This window comes from Saccoglossus kowalevskii, chromosome 14 (assembly GCF_978046115.1).
Source record: "Saccoglossus kowalevskii chromosome 14, keSacKowa6.1, whole genome shotgun sequence".
Taxonomy (NCBI): Eukaryota; Metazoa; Hemichordata; class Enteropneusta; family Harrimaniidae; genus Saccoglossus; species Saccoglossus kowalevskii.
In genome coordinates, this window is record NC_140654.1 from 19105457 (window position 1) to 19128144 (window position 22688).

The 22688-nt window shown below is 36.1% G+C and overlaps 2 protein-coding genes across 6 annotated transcripts in view; one reads left to right on the plus strand and one right to left on the minus strand.

The window, feature by feature from the left end:
• The window catches only part of LOC100373546 (uncharacterized), a 79653-nt gene extending 73717 nt beyond the window's left edge, over positions 1 to 5936 (minus strand). For all 3 annotated transcript variants that reach the window (XM_085507996.1, XM_085507997.1, XM_085507995.1), the window contains exon 1: positions 5798 to 5936. The gene's annotated coding sequence lies outside the window, so the exon portion shown is untranslated. The remainder of the gene's footprint in view (positions 1 to 5797) is intronic.
• Positions 5937 to 6326: 390 nt separating this feature from the next.
• The window catches only part of LOC100375392 (uncharacterized), a 49268-nt gene continuing 32906 nt past the window's right edge, over positions 6327 to 22688 (plus strand). The window contains exons 1-4 of one of the 3 annotated variants that reach the window (XR_013419339.2): positions 6327 to 6449; positions 6733 to 6833; positions 16177 to 16237; positions 16311 to 16501. The gene's annotated coding sequence lies outside the window, so the exon portion shown is untranslated. Of the gene's footprint in view, positions 6450 to 6732; positions 6834 to 16176; positions 16502 to 22688 lie in introns of those variants that run through there. The other 2 variants (XR_013419338.2, XM_085507681.1) reach the window with 2 other exon arrangements.

Sequence of the window (22688 nt, forward strand, 5' to 3'; positions counted from 1 at the left end):
CAATCCTAACTGTCAGACCAATCAGAGAGAAGCTTGTATGTTGACAGGTGTTTTCGGCGCATCAAATTCTGCCTTGTATATACGCTTCCGGTCAGCTGAGAATTGTGGGTAGGGAAAAGCTAGAAAAAATATTTAAATTATTTGTTTTCCTAATTTTTTGAGCTTGATTTTTGTTACCAGGCTGCTGTTAAAATGTTTTTGCTTACCTTATGAAATGCATTCAAGATACAATATATTTTTTCCCATTTTAAGTCATATTCCCTGTTCAATTACAACCCCCCCCTCAATCCTTGATTTATCTATGTGCAGATTTATTTATCATCTCTACTCCCACGAAGGTGAACACTGAGAATAATGTATACCACTTAAATTTTCGCTTAATTTTTTCGATTTGATGGCATTCATGAAGATAAAATTATATGGAAGTTGGTCAATTTTCTCAAATTCATGAATAATTTGTCTTTTTAGAAATTGAAGTGGTTTACAGTATTTAAATCTCTAATTTATTGAAAGGAACTCGGTTTGGCAACTGAATTCAAGAAGAGGTAACCTCTACCATACTACTAACCTTACCATGTTACAACATGCATGGAGAGTACCAGGTAATGTAATCAGTTAAACCCTGTGAGCTCCAAAATGAACTTTTGACATCTATTGCAAGACAAACCAGCATGATTACTTTTGCAAAAATGTTGATCAAAATCCTGAGCAAATGGGGAAAATATGCCAGTTTTTATCAAAGAATTTTAAAAGCTGTTTACTTTACAGGTGAATTTTTTGGAATATTATTGATAAAAAACCACGAACAGATAGCTCACTTCCATTAATTTTGCATTAACGCTTGTATTCTATTTTAAGCCTCAGGTGGGTGAGAAAGGCCTTGATTTTAATTTATGAAAATTGATGGTATTTCTTGTATGTGATAACAAAAATTATTACCGGTAAATGATTTTAATGTATAGATCATGTTTCAAATAAAAACAAACACGAACACATTGCTTAGAAGCATATGATCACAGTTGCATAATTGTTCATACTACTTCACAGGCCAATGACTTGTTTTCGAGGTGTTGAAATGTTGATTATCATAACATACAAAAAATCAATTCGTTGGTTTGATATAAATATGGTTTGAATTCGAAAGCAAATGTTTTCAGCTGTACGCAAATACTTGATGCGAAACGATATCCGCCATGCTTTTTCCATTCATGAGTTGACCTGAAACTTATAGGTCTCGCTGGTTATCGACCAATCAGAAAATTTTACTATGCCACTTGAATGTATTCACGATCAATTTTTGTTTTTTTAAAAAAACAGGAGATTAGTCACAATAAAACATTGTATTTAAAAAAAAAAATGTAAGTTCTTAATTTTGGATAGATTGAAGTTTTTCATAAATACTAGTATACTATAATTTATGGTCTAGTACCAACAAAAACTGTTCAGGCAAGACAAAGAAATAACATTGAGCAGATGCATGCACATATACACACACACGGACAGACAGACAGACAGACAGACGGACAGACAAACGAGGCAGAGGCAAAAACATAAGATCCTGTAACATCTCATAAAATGTACAGGCTGAATGGTGTTAATTTTTGCTATTATATCCCATATGGAGCTACCTAATAACAGAATCACACCCACTAAACTCATCATATAACTGTATACATGTACCTGTCTTAGGTAATATAACTGTAGTATCATAGCAGGGGATCAACTTATCACAGTTAACACTATCTTAGTTATCAACTATGGTTGCTGTTGAAGTAAATATTGGAGAGGAGCCAGCAACAAATTTATAAGTATACTTTAAATTCATAAATAGTTAAAGAGACAGACCTATGACCTACACTTGGACTTGCAGCAATTTTAGCAGCCCAATTGGTCTATGTTGCATGATGTTACGGCCAAGGTGCTGAAAGTGCATAGAGTGAACGCACATATTGTTTACCATAACCTACTGGCAAAGCACGTCACTAAAAATTACACTTGGTGACACATTTTCTATCCAATAACAAACTGAATACATATCCACTAATATCTATCTATCTATCGACTTCTCCACTCCAATATGTGAATTTGACTTCAAGATATCACAGGTGAGTATATTACAGCTGACGTAACAAAGATCAATTTCAAAATGGAGTCGCGTGAACTGGGATATAACATCGTTGCCACTTTACACCTAAATGTAGCAGTTAAAAGTTGAAATCGACTTTTATTTTTTGGTCAGTGGTGAAAAAAAAACGTATCATTATAATATGTACTCTTTGATAGCTCAGAATGTTATGAGAATGTATAGTGCCTGTGTGAATATCTAATCCCCAGAATTTGAGGGCAACCAACTGCGTGTTTACACTGCGCATGGTCCTTGGCCGTAATATCGGCCAATCAGAGCTGATAAAACAGAAACTGGTCCTGCTATAGGCTACATACATTCATACACTTAATTTTTACTTGAATCCCTACAAGTAGGCTCACAGAAAATATATGCAACATGACTAAAATAACAACAGAAAAACAATAGTGTTCCATGAAATAACCACAGGGAAAGATGAAATCTGTTATTATTTTCTAGTAGATGACTACCGGTAGCTTTATATACTGTCCTGTCTCTGTGTGATATAATTAGCAACTACTATTACTAAATACCATTGTACACCAAATAATACCACAATAAGTACATAGAGAAATGATTGGGCCATTCTTCTGCAAATAAAACAAATTTCATTGTACCATCATTGCATGGGATGAAAAGGCCTTCAATATTGGGAGTGAACATCTGTACGAAGCGTCCATGACCTAAATAAATATTTATTCTATACATTTCTCAGTACCAGTACTAAACACACTAAAATCCTAGTTTTGTGGTGATGATTTGAATTATAAAATGTGAATATGTTCATCGACTCTAGAAATATAATTGAAATATTAAATGATTGCCAAAGTAATTGTTGTTAAAGACTTGTAAAAGACCATTTCGACATGTTATAGTTAATACACCACTAAAGTATGTCAACAATAGACTAGTCAACTTAGAAAGGGTTTTGCACAAAAAAAGTTCAAAGTCCATAGACTATAAAATACAATATTAATTTATTTCAAATAGATTAAAAAGTGTTATGGCTATATTCCATACAGAAGAAAAGTAGAACATAACAGACTGTGTAATACTTCAAACAAAGTGGATGTATATACATTTTACTATATCTCAGTCAATGTTGTGCAAAACGGAATGCACAAACATAGCCAATGATTGGGGGAACACAGGCATTACCTTTGGGGAAATGTCGCAATTTTCAGCATTTGGGGGAGAGGGGAGCTGATTATAATCAATCAAATAAATTTGATGAAAGCTGGAAAATAAATATAACACTTCATGTTGTATCTACACACAAAAATAAAACTGGTCTTTATTGATAAAAACAATGAATAAGTGGCCTTGACCTAGCAATAATTATATCTAATAATATCGAGGGACAGTTTTATTGTGAATTTCCACTAGATCAGCAGATTTTAAGACTATGGCACATAATGGTTCAGGCATATGCTGGTACCTTGTTTATCTCCTTTGTGCCACGGTTGTCACAAATTTGGGAATTGTTCAAAGGCCCATGTTTTGCGACCTGAGTGCCAATTTTTAAATCATCATTGTCTAGGTGAACCCGGATCTGTTGTTTTTTTTCGTTGAAATTTAAATCCTCCAAGTATATTTGTTTGATGTTTAAACATCCATTACTTTCAGTGTCATATTGTTTCAAACACTAAAATAGCAACATTGCCAGATAAGTTGCTGACTGGTTTGTTAAGCGTATCTCAAGATCGTTTAAAACTGGTTAGTTTGAACACCTTACAAGTGTGTGCTGTTCGGCTAAACGAGTGCCATTACGAGCGTTATGACATGCACCAGACACACCAGCAACTATGTACCGACATTTCATACTGTGTCATTTATTACATAGGAATTTTACGATTGAATGAAATAAATTGAAAAGCAATTGCATCATGATTTTCTATTTATATTCAGCGTGTCCAAATCCTCCACTATTAGTTTAATGTCTCCTGCTAAGGTTAGTTTGACTCAACTTGTTCCAATCAGGTAACAATGATCAGGCACACATAGCAAACCAGTCAGCAACTTAGCTGGCAATGTTGCTGTTTTGAACAATATGGCAGTGAAAACCATACTATAACATAACAAAGTGGCATATAACCCAGTTTGTTCAAATTACTTTACAGCAGTAAGGCGTTGACCATCAAAAACTCTTTGCAAATTTGTTTTCCCTTCTCTAAAACTTTGATCCACTTTTCATAACAATAGTGTACAATGTAATTCTTGTTTTTGTATTGCTCGAACAAATGAGTGTGGCATTTTTTTATGAATATTTTGTTATCTGTAAATTTTAAAATTAAGTCAGTACCCCTCACCCATAACTGTAATCCTATCTTCGCTCCTCCAGTGCCCCTCCCCCATTTTAATTGCATATGGCCCTCTTCAGGACATGTACATGTATAGTTATCTGGAGGGACTGGAGAGTTAGAGTTAGGAAGATCCTTGGAACACTTTTCTGTTTTATTATTAGCCATACCCGTTTCTAATATTTGGGCCAAAAAAATAATTGTTCTGATCAGCATGCAAGAAAACTGTAAAAATGAAAAAAAAAAAAAAGAGAAAAAAAAAAGATTGAGTTGACTAACTGACAAACATGCAGCGTATAAATAACACAAATGTCTGACAAACAATTCCTGTACTACTAATATAGTTACAAAATACAGTTGCCCTTGACCAAGTATTTAGGTTGATACAAAAAGTGGGTCATCATGGTTCTACACATTACAATATATTTCAATGTAAATTTTGTTTGAATAAAACCCAAATTTTGTCATGATTCTGGTAGTAATGTTTGACTTTCAAAGTTACCACCTGACAAGCACAAATGACAATACACTTGAAGCAGACTCAACTACAAAGCATATTTTGTAAGATTATTTATGACCTTGGATACAGACAGGACTCACTGATCATTGATGAAATGATATTAGTGATACCATTTTCTGCAATTGCCCAGAAGAAGTGACCACACAACAGGGTTGAGTATATCAAAAATGGCAATTGTCACATGAATGATGGTTTGGTATCAAGCACAATTTCAATAGTGCAGAAGCCAGATGAACATGGCGAACTAGACACATTTTGATTTCAAGGTCGGTCTGCAACAACTCGGTGGTGACGAAACCAGCCAACATTAACAACAACGTTGATGCATGGCGGCCAACATAAAACCACTAAGTGGTCGTCATAAAACCGCAAGAAGTCTGTGGATGCCATTTACTAGAGAATCCAGCTCATCAGTTGTGATAACAATAGGGTGCCAGACTCCTCAATGAGCAAGGGATAACACAGGCCAGAGAATTACGTAATTTACACCTCCAAACTTGTATGTTGTTGTTTAGTTTAAGGACATGCAAAATGTGCAGAGCAGTGGAAACGTTCAGATCACGGTAGCGGCGTGACAAAAACGCACAAATATAAAGACATATATTCCCACTATGTGTTCGAAGTCGTGGCATTATACTTGGAGTGACTGCGCAAATGGAAAATATTTGATCAACTTCAATGCTATGTATGCATCATGTTTGAGCAAAAACAGGTCCAGCCCACCCCTCGATCTATCGTCAATCGCGGACAACATGCACCGCAATTAAGTCGCGATTTCGAGAAAATTAACGACGAGCTGTGGCAGTTAACATGGTCAAATATAAGACACACTAAATGTCAAACTAGTCTTACCTTATATTTGAACTGTAACTACCAAATAACGAAGCATTTGGGGAATACATTTGCTGAAGTTGTCGGCACATCCCCGCCGTGGCGGCCATATTGAAAAAGATAGGGTGATGTTGATGTTGTTTGTGAAAACACGGCTCCCACAATGCAATCCTATTTCACAAACTGCTTCACTTTTCCAGCAGTTTTTTCTGAATGGTCAGTGTTTTATAAGCTACGTGGAAAACCGGCGCAATACGGTGCAGACATTTCGCTGATCAACCCAAAAGTTCACCATAGTATTTTTTATCAAGATTGTTCTTTGCATACATAATGAGGATGCCCTTGAACCTTAATGCTACGAAAATAGGAAGGTTAAGTGCAGTAAAAAAAAACATTTTCACAACAATAACATGCACTTTAATATATTTATCGTTTGTTTGTAGCAGATAAACTTTAAAACATAGTTTGTTAATTTAATTTTTTGAGCTGTCCAATAACATCGTCATTCTAAACACATGCGCACCGATGTAAGATGGTGTGTCCCCTAAATAATAATAGTCGCACCCAAAACCACTCTGCAAGCAAATGCCAAGATGGCGAAGAGACAGCTGTTTAATGATTGTACTCCGTTCACAAATACGAAGTGTAAATGACAACACGGCGTTTAAATACCGTAAGCACGTTTCTTTTATCTTTTTAACGCTATTCTCCATGGCCTCCATGGCCTCAGTCCCATCTCCCATGTTGCAGGCAGGTGATCTATCATCCTCAGGGTCGAACTTCATTCAAAAACTTGCAATTTCAGCAATAATGACGCAGATTCGACGATGTTCAAAATGTTGCGTTATATTTCACGATTTTTTTTTTTAATTTGTAAAGTTGTTGCCCCCCCCTTAATAATTGCATGTAAAATAAGAGTCGCGTTATTAACGAGTACACCTGTGAATTATTCGTAGATTGACCAATATCTCAAGAACATAGATTGCATACCAACGGTAGTCTCTGCGTTCAGATTGTATCCGTGAATTTGAAGTGAATAGACTGTTGGTGACTGAATGTAAGTCTTGTGCAGTACGTGGGTCTTGGCGGTAGTCAGACCATGGACCATGTATGTAGGGGTACCGATTTCAGCCAAGTACTCTGTTGCAAGGTGTTGTAATTATTGAGGAAGAGTGGTAATTTTAATTTAATTTTAAAAAATACTTTGAGGACGAGCACTAAAACTAATGAAAGTTCGAAAATACATGTATTGTGATTAATTATCAAGTGCAGGTGATAATCAAAATACTTTGTTTTCACTTGGATTTTATTTTCGCTATTTTCTCTAAAGGGTCAAGTCAGCGAAAATAAAATCCGGCGAATATACCTTTTTTTTCTTTATTTATATTCAAGTCGTCAAAAATCAGAGAAAAATAAATTCTATACAAAACACCCAAAAAGTCTTTTTTTTTTACTAAAAATAGCTAGTTCGGTAACTATAAAATGTGGCCAAAACTGGCAAATATAGGAACTAAATGTAGTAAGTGCAAGAATATGGGTGTTGTAATTATCGACTACCAAGTTGACTTCACCTGATGCATGTCCACCCACTATGACGACATCGCTTAGGGGTACAGTCACTTCGCCCGAAATCCACTTCGCCCGAACTCCTTCCCCTGATTACCGGTTCGCCCAATTACCGGTTCGCCCAATTACCGGTTCGCCCGTTTTCCTTTTCGCCCGGTTTACCGATGTTACAGGTATGCATCGGCCGTCATACACAGATTTTTCACTTGTTTCACCATCGATGTTTGAATAAAATACTTTCACAGTGGTGTCGTTGGCAGAATAATTTCAATCCGCGCATTTTATGCACAACATTGTATATAATTAATATAAATAATTCTATTTTTTTTTCAAGACATTTTATCACTGAATAATAAAATTATTAATACATTATTTTTAAAAAAAGAATCAAAGATGTAAATTGTCTTGTACAGTGTGTGTTTTTATATTGCTCGATTGTATTAGCACCTGGTGTGCTACTTTATTTTTATTCGAGGGTAAATAAATAAATGTAATGTAAATGTAAATTATGCATTATATCTTTACTTTCATTGCTCCCCCCTTCCAGGAAACAAAAAGTTCATGCAATATTGGAAGTGAAACTGGGGAAAACAAACACAATCCTAGTAAAATATTTCAAAAGTTTTTCCTCAACTCAATTTGTTGAATTGTTGTAGCTCTGTGTTTTACTGTGTCAAGTTACCAAAAAATGCTAATATTAAAGGAAAAATAAAGTTTTACTAAAGAAACTACCACCATCAAACAAAAAGGTGTGACAGTCCCTCAACTCATTGTTTCCTCCCGATACACAAATGGTATGACTCACACAAGATAGCCGCAACGGCATAAAATTACGTTACAACCCCGTTGTAAACTTCACGTTCGTCACCTTATAAAAACAAATTTCGACTTCTACGTTATCTTGTTTTGACTACACGTAAATACCAAACATATGAGGAATCAGGCGAACTGGTAATCGGGCGAAATGGTAATCGGGCGAACAGGTAATCGGGCGAAATCATTCGAGCGAAGTGGTAATTGGGCGAAATGCCCCCAATTCCATCGCTTATATTTCTATCTTCGTTCGTTTTCCATGTGTGTCTACTAAATTGAAGAATTAGAGCTCATTAAGCCGAAAGATCGACGTAGATGTTTTATTTAGATTTGCCGTCTGTGAATCGAAATTGACCATGGCATTTTGTATTCCAAGAACTCTGTCTGTAAATGTTCTAAAATGTTAGTATTTATTACTATGTTATTGTTTGGGTATTTTAATCTGGAACTGCGATTAATCATAACTAATTTCAATCGTAACTTTAGAAAATAATGCTTTTTGTGTTGAAGTTAGCAAGGTCAGCCATTTTGTCTGCTTTGTCATAATAGTTCAGGAAAATTGCTGAAAAATCGGAATGAATTATATTTTAGTATTAATTACATTCTCAGCATTTCAGTAGGGCGATTGTAAGTCTGCATTTGCTGATGTCCAACATGGCAACTAGAACAAAAAATGCATCTCGGAATGTTTCACAAGTTTATTTTGTACATTGAATTAGAGACTTTTATGATAGTTTGAACAATGTCAGTTTCGTTTTCTCAAAGTTTGCAGACGTTTTTCTCCCAAAGAGCAATGTCGGCCATCTTGTTTTTTTTCTGACCGCTGCCAGTGTAAGTGATACAGGAAGTTGGATCGATGGAATTGTCTTCAATTGAATATGTAATTTTATGGTAATTACAATTACATGTACTGCAATGCTGGCAGTATGCTAATTTCCTTTGTTTTAAATGTTTACCAAGACGCATGTCCTAAAAAAAACTAGAGAGTTTTCTAACCGTTCTTCTAGTAACCGTGGTATAACAATTGTTAACCGTACCATGACTGCTTCTACGATTTTTATCTTCGGTAATTACCATTTGATCTGTTCAGTCGTCCTTTTAAGTTTTTGTTGCATAATTTCGTACACCATTTTTCTGTTTCGCAGTATTTCTTTACTCTGCAAAAAAGATATTAAGGTGCGTACAGTACTACCCCTTCATCAATCCAGAGATTATGTGAAATTACATACAATGTTGTGTCCGCAATAATTGAAATTTAAAATTGAAGGTTACTTGAAAATTACACGATCGGGATCATGTCAGAGCCCAATTCTATCAGAGTTCAACCCAAGGGTTTATTGGAGCCAACCTTGGCTCGAGTTGAATGCGTATACATGGTCATTTTTGCTGGCTCAAGTCGTAGGGCTCTGATAAAATGCTGCAGTATAAACGTAGCAAATCATTCCAAACTGCGATTAGACATTCAACTAAACATAGAGTAAACTGTTGCTATAAAATAGAATAAACAAGCTGAAAACAGTTAATTAATCTAATTAGCTAATTAATATACAGATTAATTGCAAAATATTATTGCTTGAGCAAAATGTTTTCCATGCAAATTTGGATGATGAAAATAGTTAATTAGTATGTAAATTAGCTAATTAAACTGAACAGATTAATCAGAAATCATCAGACAATCAATTGTACAAGTTTTATGCATGAACCAAGTATCAACCCATTGGAGCAAACTGTTATGATACAGAATAAACAAGCTGAAAACAGTTAATTAGTATACAAATTAACTAATTAATATGGCCATAATAATTGGAAGCTATTGATCCACATAAACAGCAATCATATACTAAGTTTCAACGCATTCATGCAAACAGATGCAAAGATACATAGTAACCATGTTAAAACTGATTATTATGCAAATTTCCTAATTTACATTCATGAATTTGTACATGTAGTAGCTGTGTGCCAAGTTCCATCTCAATCCAGCTAGTGGCGCTGTGTCGTCGCAGGAAGCACTGTCCCAGCACAAACCTGTGTCATATAACGCCTTACTAGCCGATTTTGGCTAAAATAACGCTCCACTGCCCCTTACACTAGTGTTTATATACGGAACTTGATAATTTTTTTTTCTAATTTAAGTTGCTTTTTAATCACGTATTTTAGTGAAATATTGTTTTGTGAAATATTAATGTCATAAATAATTTAATCTTTGAAACAACAGAAACTAACACATAATAACGATAATCAAATTTGTGTTTGAAGTTCGAAAGCACTTGCGTAGTTTCCGGTTTCAACTAGTTCGAAAATAGAACGTCCTTGAATGCGATAAAATCGCGCGTAGAACGCCTTCCAAAACGAACACTAGCAGCGTAAACTTATTGCAAATTTGCGCAATTTGGGCCCAGTTTGTTCTTACAACTTAATACAAGTTTTCTACCGGTAAGTTTCATTTATCATTATTTAGTAAACAGGCCCATGACACGATTTAATATTTCTGTAAAATACGTGCCAACCGACGACTGACTTCAAAACGTTCGAAATTTCGAACAAACTCTCGGCACACCTTGCGCAATATGCGTCAGATCAGTGTAGAAGACCCCGACCTGCAGCGTCAATGGTTCTTGAGATATCAGTGGAACAGGATTTGGCACAGACACACACATGGACAGACAGACAGACAGACAGACAGACAGACACCGGTACAACATTAGGCCACACTGATTTAATTTTATGGATGACATCCTCTGAAGACCTCAAAACTAATGCGAGAGGGCGAAAAAAAAAAAAAATTCGGCAAAAAAAAAAAATGCTGCTAAAACCACAGGACTACGAAGCTATTATTACGAATTTAACCACAGTGTATCAAAAAAACAACAAGTCTTTATTTGTAGGAGGCACATGCTGATGTACTCATTTCGTACTGTATTACTGTCACAGGTATCATCACCTTTTGAAAAGGCAATAGGGTAAGGCAGATGTTAGCTTTGCCAAAGGCATATACATCAACTCAATAATAAAGAAAAACTTACTGTGTTGTATTGAAAAAAAAAATAATTAAAAATGAACAATAAGTTTGTCAACAGCAACCTGGAAATTAACTTCTTTGACATTCAAACTACAGCTTTTAAAGTGACACTTCAGATAGACTAAGTGTAGACACAAATGCTCAAGAACTACTTCGACTATGTAACAAATTATAAGAGGCTCGATATTGAAAAAAAATTTGGATGCAGAAAATTATGTACATGTATCTTGATGAAAATATTACTGAATGTGTGTGCAAGCAAATTATCCGAATCAGAAAATGAAAAAAAAATAAGAAGAAAATTTTCTTCACCCCATAAGGGGACTTCGGTCAAGGAGCTTCTGCTGCTTTCGTTGCAGTTTTGTCGACTTCAATGCGGACAAAGCAACCGAACTGACTTGTCGCCTGACCGACTTTTAGGCCACTATACACCTCCACTCCTCTCCCATTTCTCTCATCATTGCAGAAGAAACGCGAGACAGCCACTCTGGACAATATGTTCTCAAAGTTGTCTGGGCGAAACTCGCTTGCCGCTACCGACGTCTCGTATAGCTGTACATGTAAATAACGTCTCCCTGGCCAATGTCAATCCGTACCAGTCTACAACAATCCCTCTGAACTTTTATGCTCACGTATTTTGGTGGTGTGGTCGCCATGTTGGATCATTTATGGCAAAATTTGCATGTTTTGAGGCAATCTCTTTCCCATAGGTCTTTGCGCTTTACGTAACGCGCATCTAACTGTGCGGAGTTTGGTTTTGAGGTTGGCTGGTTACCGCCTCAAGTGTCATGGCGTACCAAGCCACAAGAGGCCGGTAACTAGTAACGGTTCCGGCATTCTGATTGGTACACCACTTTCTCGTTGCTTGTTCCATTTCCCTTAGTTACCTGACGTCAGCGCTTACGCTCGTGGCCGTTCAGGGGTTTCCTTTTACTTTCGAAAGTTGGGCGAATAAAAAACTGTTTCTTTTGTTATAAATTTTTACAGAAACAGCGAGGAATGTCAGAAACATCTCAAATGTGTAAATCTAAGCAGGCAGTATGTTTGAGCATGGCTTTATTGTAGTATTATAGACATGTTTACGCAGAACGGAACTTGGAATGTTTTCAAATTACGTCACTCAGTCACGTGCCTTCCGGCCGGAAAACCGACCCAAATGGAACAATATGGTGATTACTAGTTACCTGCGTCCTACCTACCATTCGCAAAGGACGCCGGGAACCAGCGAACTTTTGAGGTAGTCCAAAACGAGTTTTACGACAAGTCGGCGCTTTGCGACAATATGAGTCGGCAAGTTCCGGACAGAAAACCGATCTCTGAAGACTTTTTTGAGAACAGGCGAAGACTAATGCGCGCGCGGATGTCATCCATAAAATTAAATCAGTGTAGCCTTACAGGAGCTAAAAAATTTCAACAGCCGCACTTGCTACATTTTATTTTCCGTACTTGCTAGGTTTAGTGCCTGCACTTGGTATGTTTTACAACCCGTACTTGATAATTACAACACCCGTACTCATTACAATCCACAAAGTACGACCCATACATTTCGCCTGTACTTGACTGAAATCGGTATCCTCTGTGGACATACGATTTAAAAAATTCCCCTTGTAATTCTAGAAAGAGTTCCTTTTGTACCCTCACCCATAATTTTAACTCCTCACTCTATTCAAATCCTCCAGGACTCCTCAATCTATTTTTAAGACAGATCCTTAAAAAAAATAAACATTATTTTTACACAAGTGCCATTCAAACTGGGTGTCATTTGTATTTTACATCAAAACTGCTGAAAACTGCTAAAAAACGTTGCTAATCGTGATGTGTACAAATATACAAATGTCTTGAATATAAATGTTGCGTATTTCAATCACAATCCTTGAATATTTTCTGAGGAAAAGTAAGCAATATGCCTACGACTAGATCTTACTGCAAAATCATGAATACTCAACGCACTGACATGCAAGATTTTCTGAATGAATTTAGATGTCTAAATTGAGTTTCTGGTATTTGAAATTTGCTTTAAACATCATAGTACCCTAGCTGCCCTCTGCTATGCAAAATAAATTCCAGGAATTTGCTATATGATTCCTGTTCCTGACTGCAATAAATTTGCATATCACATTTGATGAAACATCATATCTTGTAAGACAGGTCAATACCACTTGACTATTTAATGAATTAAATGCCCGTATTGTCAACTGGCGGATGATTCAAATGCCACAGAATCATGTAAGTGTCTTGTTGTATTTCTGTTCACTGTTCACTGTTCGCCGTTACTTTTTCAAAGTTGTAGTAAATCCATGTACAATCCATGTTGTGTTGAGATTAAACATGAAGTCTTTTCGATGTTTGAGCTGAACAATGTTTGTGTAAAATATTATTTACTGGCACTTTTATCGGATACGGAGTGTTTTTTTATACGCAAATGAACATTGGGAGACGAATAGATTTGGTGTGTGATACTTTGTCGTGGATTGCATCAAAGAAAACTGATAAAATGTTTGCATTATGCATAATTATTTTGATGTGATTGCAGCAGATATGCACACTCTGAAATACCGACTCCCATCAAATCTACATGTACTCTGTCGAAGCAAACTCCCAGAAAGATTATCACTATATCTCATGATAACTACTGTTGACTACTGATGACTACTGATGACTACTGATGACTACTGATGACTACTGATGACTACTGTTGACTACTGATGACTACTGATGACTACTGTTGACTACTGTTGACTAATGTTGACTACTGTTGACTACTGTTGACTACTGATGACTACTGATGACTACTGATGACTACTGATGACTTCTGTTGACTACTGATGACTAGTGATGACTACTGATGACTACTGATGACTTCTGTTGACTAGTGATGACTAGTGATGACTAGTGATGACTACTGTTGACTACTGTTGACTAGTGATGACTAGTGATGACTACTGTTGACTACTGTTGACTACTGTTGACTACTGATGACTACTGATGACTACTGATGACTACTGATGACTACTGATGACTTCTGTTGACTTCTGTTGACTTCTGTTGACTACTGTTGACTACTGATGACTACTGTTGACTAGTGATGACTAGTGATGACTAGTGATGACTACTGATGACTTCTGTTGACTACTGTTGACTACTGTTGACTACTGTTGACTTCTGTTGACTTCTGTTGACTTCTGATGACTTCTGATGACTTCTGATGACTTCTGATGACTTCTGATGACTTCTGATGACTTCTGATGACTTCTGATGACTACTGATGACTACTGATGACTACTGTTGACTACTGTTGACTACTGTTGACTTCTGTTGACTACTGTTGACTTCTGTTGACTACTGATAACTAGTGATGACTACTGATGACTACTGATGACTACTGATGACTACTGTTGACTTCTGTTGACTACTGTTGACTTCTGTTGACTAGTGATGACTACTGATGACTTGTGATGACTACTGATGACTTCTGTTGACTACTGTTGACTACTGTTGACTACTGTTGACTACTGTTGACTACTGTTGACTACTGTTGACTACTGTTGACTACTGTTGACTACTGTTGACTACTGATGACTACTGATGACTACTGATGACTACTGATGACTACTGATGACTACTGATGACTACTGTTGACTACTGTTGACTACTGATGACTACTGATGACTACTGATGACTACTGTTGACTAGTGATGACTACTGATGACTACTGATGACTACTGATGACTTCTGTTGACTACTGTTGTCTACTGATGACTTCTGCAACTTGTGTGTATCTGGTCAACCCCTAAAATCTTGCATAAATGTATTTGAAGTGAACCGAAATGACTGTGATGACTTTCCGCTTTGGCAGAGGTTACTTTGGACAGAGACGTGAACTTGTCATCACATGTTTGCCAAGGTTGCAAACTTGAAAATTTTGAGAAAATGACCCCAACTCTATTAAAATAGTATGATGTCTTAATACATTTGTCAACCGATGTAGGTATTTTGATCGACGTGCACTGAAGTCATCGGTTCGGTCAGTAACTTCCCTGCCTGCCAATTATAAACTTTTCTGCAAATTGTGTGGTACCGCTATATTCAAATAAAATATAGGATGAAGGAATTATCAAAATATTTGATTTTATGCAGACAAGAATTAGTGATGGTGCCAATTGGGATTTTGTTTACTTCTGGTTTCTCATAAATAATTTACTCGTTGAAAGTCAACATTTCGTAGTGCAAAAAATCGTATAGCAACAGAGGCAGCTGGGGTAATATCAGGGCAACTACTGGTAGTGCAAAAAATTAATTATAAAAAAACAAATCACTGTGACAATAAGGATGTCACTACCAGGTGCCTTAAAGCGAGAGGGTCGTCACCTGTAAACACGCGAGAATTGAGTCCCAAGCGATGATAACAACACACGCTAAAAACGCTCATGGGTAGACGCTTGTTTGTAAACAGTGACACGCTATGGCCATCTGACGCATACGCAGGTGACAACACCTACGCTTAAAGTGAAACACATATTCGGCTGATTTGGGGATTAACAATAGCGGTTCTTAACCAGTTGTGGAGGAACTATGCAGCAAGTGTCATCAAGTCAAATAAGCCTATAATGATTGGTAACATGGTTTGGTAGCCATAATGCATTTAATGGAAATTTACATTAGATTCAAATTATGTTTCTCAAAAACTGCACTACGAAATGATTTGACTTGGCAAAGTGCATTAATATGGACATGTGGCACGATCTTTATGTTTGGGTTGAATGTAAACATAAAGTGCCCCATTTCTTATTCTTCCCACCAGACATTTGTATACACTATGTCATTGCATTGAGAATTGTATCATTGCAGTACCCATCTGAGCTCAGTGAGTAGTGCATGCAGTATGGCTTTTTCTTGAATCCCTATAAGGCTGCTTGCATCTTTATTTACAAATTCATGCCTACAGGGCTTGTAGCCATTTTATTGTCATTCAAATTTTCCTCTTCTTTCTTTCCTTTTTTAGGAGAAACCGCTAAACGGAACGGTCTCAAACTTTTCATTTGGATAGGGGCTAACTGAAACTGGTACACCTGATTTCAACATTTTTATTAGTAACATGGATGTTAAAACTTTATTTTTTATACTTTATACTTCCAGAAGTCATAAATAATATATGTATAAATGAGGGACTTGAGGCCAAACAAGAAAAGAAAAAGAACAAGAGATGGGTGTTAATTACCATTCAATACTATGGGTATTTAAAAATAGGATTTTGTAATGTGCGTAATTGGTTTATTTATGTAAAATAAAATAGTGAGTTTCTGGTACATGTAACATAAAAAACAAAATTATGTTGTTGTTTTTTTTGAAATATTTTTGTACCAGGCGACTTTTCTGGACATTGAAGTCACTGCTGTCTCTCCTGATTTGTTTGTCTTAGGTACTAAGTGCATGTGTGCAAACTAGTCTTCCAAACCTAATACCACATGTTTGAAACGCAGGGCATAGTGTACTCGGATTATACTGCTAAGTGAACAGTCAGCTCTGGGAATTGATTCCGCAACCTCCCTAGTTACAAGCTGAACATGCTAAACCAATGCAAAATTGCCCAGGTGATTTATTTTTAGCTACACAGTCGTCTTTGTTGAACAGTTCCTATCTTACAAGTGATTGTCCATTACCATTGTTCGTGTCAACTTTTTCACCCTGTTCTTGAAAACTACAATTATTATTGCTTTAATACTTGGTGTATATCTACCTTGGGCAAACATCTCTTAGATGTTCATTTCGTGATGATATCTCTAATTCTTTAATTTCGGTGAATATTTTTGTAATTTTTTGTAAAAAGTGATATTTTCAACTTCTTGTTAAGAAACGAAGTCTGATTGCTTTGATACTTTACATATAGGTGCCTCAGGTAGACCTCTCTCAGATTTGTTCATTTTCCAATGAAATCTTCTGTTCTTTAATTGAAATGTGCATGGCTAACAGCGGAGCTATCTCAGCCGAGAGGCTGCTTGTATTATAAAACATTATCATAATTTACTATTATCAATTCAATATTTTATTGTGCCCATATTTCATATTTTATTGTTGGCTCATATTGTTATCTGAGGGTATTTTTCAATAAAGCACCAAGTCTTGCATGTACAGTTTGACATTTTTAGTTTGAAGGATTGACTGCATTCAGTCATTTTTAGTAAAAATTGCTATTTTCGACTTCTTTCTTTACCAGCTCAATTGCTTTGATACTTGGTACCACGGGGGAACTCTGTCAGATTTGTTCATTTCATGATGATATCTTCATTTCTCTTTTTTTGCCAAATATTTTTGGTAAAAATGCTATATTCAACTTCTTCTTGAACACAACCAACCCGATTGCTTTGAAATTAAAGCTGTACATTAATTTTGTGAACAATTTGTTCTCAACTTGGCTACCACAATGTTCTTATAGGACGGCTGAACTATTTTGACCATGTGGTTTTGTTTTTAGCACATATCCCTCGTGTTCTTTGGAGGATGTCAAGAGACATTGTCATCCATATTCAAATTACAACTGTTGACATGTCTTGTTCTGAATCATGTTACATATTGTGCCCACATATGATTGATTGATTGATTGATTGATTGATTGATTGATTGATTGATTGATTTTGTGGGCAATGTTTCTCTGTGAAAACTGTTTTCAATTGCATTGCATGATATACCGGTTTGTTTCATTGAGTGTTTGTACATTAGAACACAATAATTTATAGGATCACAAGTGAGCAATTTAATTTTAAATTCAAACACGCTCGTCGAATATAGTGGTATTTTCATTTCGCCAATTTCCATGTTTGAATACAAAGTCATAAAAAACACTGCATAGAATCTCCTAAATGATATTGTAATATTTTTCTAAAAAAAAATGATACAGAGATGGAGATTTTCATGATCAGTTTATTTTGGTGCCAGTTATATACATGGTGTTATATATGCAATACATATATTGGTGACTGTAGTTCAACAAAATAGAACGCATTACAGAGGCATTGAATGGCTCTCTTGGGGGGGGGGGATTTGGGTAATGTAAAGTTGCATTTTCATTTTGAAAATTTGTGAAACATCAGTTCCAGAACAAACTTAACCTTTTTCCCACCAGTTCAGTATTTTCATCACAAGTTCACAAAATAGTCCTGTTTGAGTAAAAAACTAAAATTGACTCGAGCTTTGTACGTTGACTCCAAAATTAGTGTTCATTTCCAGTACTGTAAAATTTGTATTAGAAGCCGCATCCCTAATAGAAGTTGCACCCATTCTTTTTGAACAATTGAGAACCAAAAATTCACCATTTCTCATATGTGTAGATGCTCTAATAGAAACCACATCCCCTCTGTTGCATTGTACCATTTTAATAGAAGCCGCAGTCTCTAATACAGATTTTACAGTAATTATGAAGAACATAAGAAAAAAGAAAGTGGGGAGAAAGTCAGGTGATGAAAAGCTTAACAGATAAAATATTTTTTTAAATTGTTTTCTAAAAATATGCTGTATTGAAAGTAGATATCTTGCCCTTTCAATTTGACACAACTTAAGTTTCTTATCACTTGAACAAAAAATACCTACAATTTAACCTTTTGAGCATTTTTCCCCCAATTGCAAATTTAAACTTTCATAATTGTTTGAAAATTTTGATCACGTCCTATAGCCAATAGAAAACCATGTCCATAGACAAAATGGAACCTCAAAATGTTGTTGGAAAAAATATGGAACTCATACTAACCTTTCAAGAAAAAAAAAAACTCTTAACATAATGAATAACCACTGATTACAAATCTAACTCAATTTAGGATAACTTCTTTAATTCATATTCTGTGGCTAATTTTTGGCGATCCGCTCCGCTAGGATTGCCCTTATTATCACTTTTGTTGTTTTGTGTGTGTGTCTGTGTGTGTCTGTGCGTGTGATTTCCAGTGTTTTCACGTATGATTTCTTCTGTGATTTTTTTTGGCTTGGCCGATTTCTTTCAAACTTGGCAGGTAGGTCACACCTTCACCCTAATTATTAGGAAAAATCTGAAAAAAATTGTAGGCCCACCGTTGCCATAGCAACAGTCAAAAATACAGATTTTTGGATAGCTTCGCGCCAAATGTATCTTCTACAAATTTGGGATAAAACACTTCAGACATAGCTCATTCTACTCAGCTTGAGTGTGGGCACAAAGTTACTATTTGAATTTTTAGTCCCCGTTCGGACGCAGTCCGAAAACGGGGACTTATGTTTTGCCCTGTGTGCGTCCGTCTGTCCGTCCGTCCGTCCGTGATCACCTGTATCTCGAACATGCATGGACCGATTAAGTTCAAACTTCACTCATACATCACACATTATATGGGACATATGCACATGCATTTTTTTCATGATCCGATTAACGATAGCCGAATAGCGGCCATTTTAAGGCCGAAAATGCATCAAAATCGCACATTTTCACCATTCCGGACCCGGATCTTTTTGGATCGGGTTCGAAATGGCCGACTGGCGGCCATTTTGTTTTAAAGAATTCAGTTCTGGATCCGTATCTGAGACATGCTTGGATTGATCGAGTTCAAACTTCACACACACAAGGTACATCATGTCACAAATATGTATGTGCATTTGTTTTATGATCTCATTAACGATAGCCAAATGGCGGCCGCTTTAAGGCCGAAAATGCATTGAAATCGCACATTTTCACCATTCCGGACCCGGATCTCAGTTATGCATGGACGGATTTCATTCAAATTTGGTACATACATTAAACATAATAGGACCTTGATGCACGTCATTTTTTTTTTCGGATCAAGTTCGAAATAGCCGACTGGCGGCCATTTTGTTTTAAAGAATTCAGTTCTGGATCCGTATCCGAGACATGTCTGGATTGATCAAGTTCAAACTTCACACACACAAGGTACATCATGTCACAAATATGTATGTGCATTTGTTTCATGATCTCATTAACGATAGCCAAATGGGGGCCGCTTTAAGGCCGAAAATGCATTGAAATCGCACATTTTCACCATTCCGGACCCGTATCTCAGTTATGCATGGATGGATTTTGTTCAAATTTGGTACATACATTAAACATAATAGGACCTTGATGCACATCTTTCTTTTTTTCGGATCAAGTTTGAAATGGCCGACTGGCGGCCATTTTCTTAAAGAATTCAGTTCTGGATCTGTATCCAAGACATGTCTGGATTGATCAAGTTCAAACTTCACACACACATGGTACATCATGTCACAAATAGATATGTGCATTTGTTTCATGATCTGCTTAACAATGGTGGAATGATGGCCATTTTAAGGCCGAAAATGCATCAAAATCACGTATTTTCACAATTCCAGAACCGGATCTCAGTCATGCATGGATGGATTTTGTTCAGATTTAGCACAATGTGTTGTACATATGCAGGTGCATTTCGGTCATGATCTGCTTTGAATGTATATGTCACTCAAAATATGAACGGAACGGGGACGTGTCATTGACAATGACTTGTTGATATCTTTTTTCATTACCGAGAAATTTGACCCCAAAGTTGAGGTAACTTTTCACCAGCAACGGCTTTTAACTCCTCTCTGATTTTTTCGACTCGGCTGATTTTGTTCATACTTCACAGGTAGGTCATGCCGTCACTAATTGGAAAAAAATCTTGGCCCACCATTGCAACATCCAAAAACTGATTTTTGAATACTTTCGCCCCAAATGTAGTACCTCCTACCAGTTTTGTACACAGTCAGCTGGCATTGGTGTCGCTGGGTGTATATGATAAAGGGAAGTTGTGCAACTAAATTTGCTGAGTTCGCAATTTTTCGCCAATAACAAAATAACTAAGGCAAAAACTCATGGTTTTTCAGCATTTTTGTAATAAAGACATTATTATCTATCAATAATCTGCCCAAAACAGGAACATTTCTACTAATTCTTGTGTTTTTTCGACGTTTTTCGAAAAACCTGCGATTAGGCTGCAAAAGTAGAATATTCCGGAGGGGTGAAACGGAAGAGCCAAATTTAACGCGTGAAAATAGAACGCGTATTTTTACCTCTATGTGGCCAACCAATGGCTGGACACGATACGTTTGCAGTCGTTGCCAAAGAGCCCCGCGTCCATCGCGTGGCGATGCTCTTCTATTTTACCCCCTCCAGAATGTTCTACTTTCGCAGCCTAATCAAGAATAATGTCTCAGCAAATTTGGCTGCACAACTTCCCTCTATCATATACAACCAGCAACACCGATGCCAGCTGACTGTGGTTTTGTAATAGCAGTGTTCAAATGACCATGCTTTTTATTGACTCCAATGTGCGAAGCACAAAACGGGAGTCTTTGCAGTTAGTGTGTCTGTATGTGTGTGTGTATGTGTGTCCGTCTGTTCCACTGATATCTCAAGAACCATACATCAGTTTTTGATGAAACTTGGTGCATAGATGCTCTGGGCCAATGCGCAGATTTGATTAGGTTTTGGTAAAATTCCATGCATATTTATTATCTAATTTGCATGATAATAAGCTAATTTTTAGCTGTTCCATGACTGTTCCATTGATATCAAAACAACCACTCATTGGATTTTGATGAAACTTGGTACATAGATGCTCTGAACTAATGCTAGTATTTGATTATTTTTTGGTGAAAATTACATTATTACTAATTACCTAATTTGCATAATGATTAGTCAATTTTCGGTTTTTCCACTGATATCTCAAGTACTAAACATCACATTTCAATGAAACTTGGTACATAGATGTCATAGGATACTGCACAGACCTGATAGTTTTTAGGGTAATCTCAGTGCATATTAATTACCTAATTTGCATAATTAATTAATTTTCAGCTTTTGATGTTTCAAGTAGTAAGCTTTACATTTCAATGAAACTTGGTACATAGATACTCAAGGACTATGCAGAGATTGATTGTTTTGGGATAAATATTTGTGCATATTAATCACCGAATTTGCATAATTAGTTAATTTTCAGCTTTTCCACAGATATCTCAAGTAGTAATCATCACATTTCAATGAAACTTGGTACATAGATTCTTTAGGACTATCCAGAGACCTGATTAGTTTTAGGGTAAATAATTGTGCATATTAATTACCTAATTTGCATAATTAATTAATTTTCAGCTTTCACACTGATTTCTCAAGTACTAATCATCACATTTCAATGAAACTTTGTACATTGATGCTGTAGGACAATAGACAGACCTGGACATTGTGGGTTAAAATCTGTACATATTAATTACTAATTTGCATAATTAACCACTTTTAAGCTATCACACTGATATCTAGGGTACTAATTATCCCAATTCAATGAAACCTAGAACAAAGATGCTCTAGGACAATGTACAAACCTGATTAGTTTGGGGTTAAAATCAGTTTATATTAATTTCCTAATTAGCATAATGATTCATCATTTTTTTTGGTTCCAATCACATTTCAATAAAACTTGGTACATACAGACTTCATTAGTTTTACACTCAAATCTGTTCATATTAATATTCTGATTTGCATTATTAGTTTTCAGC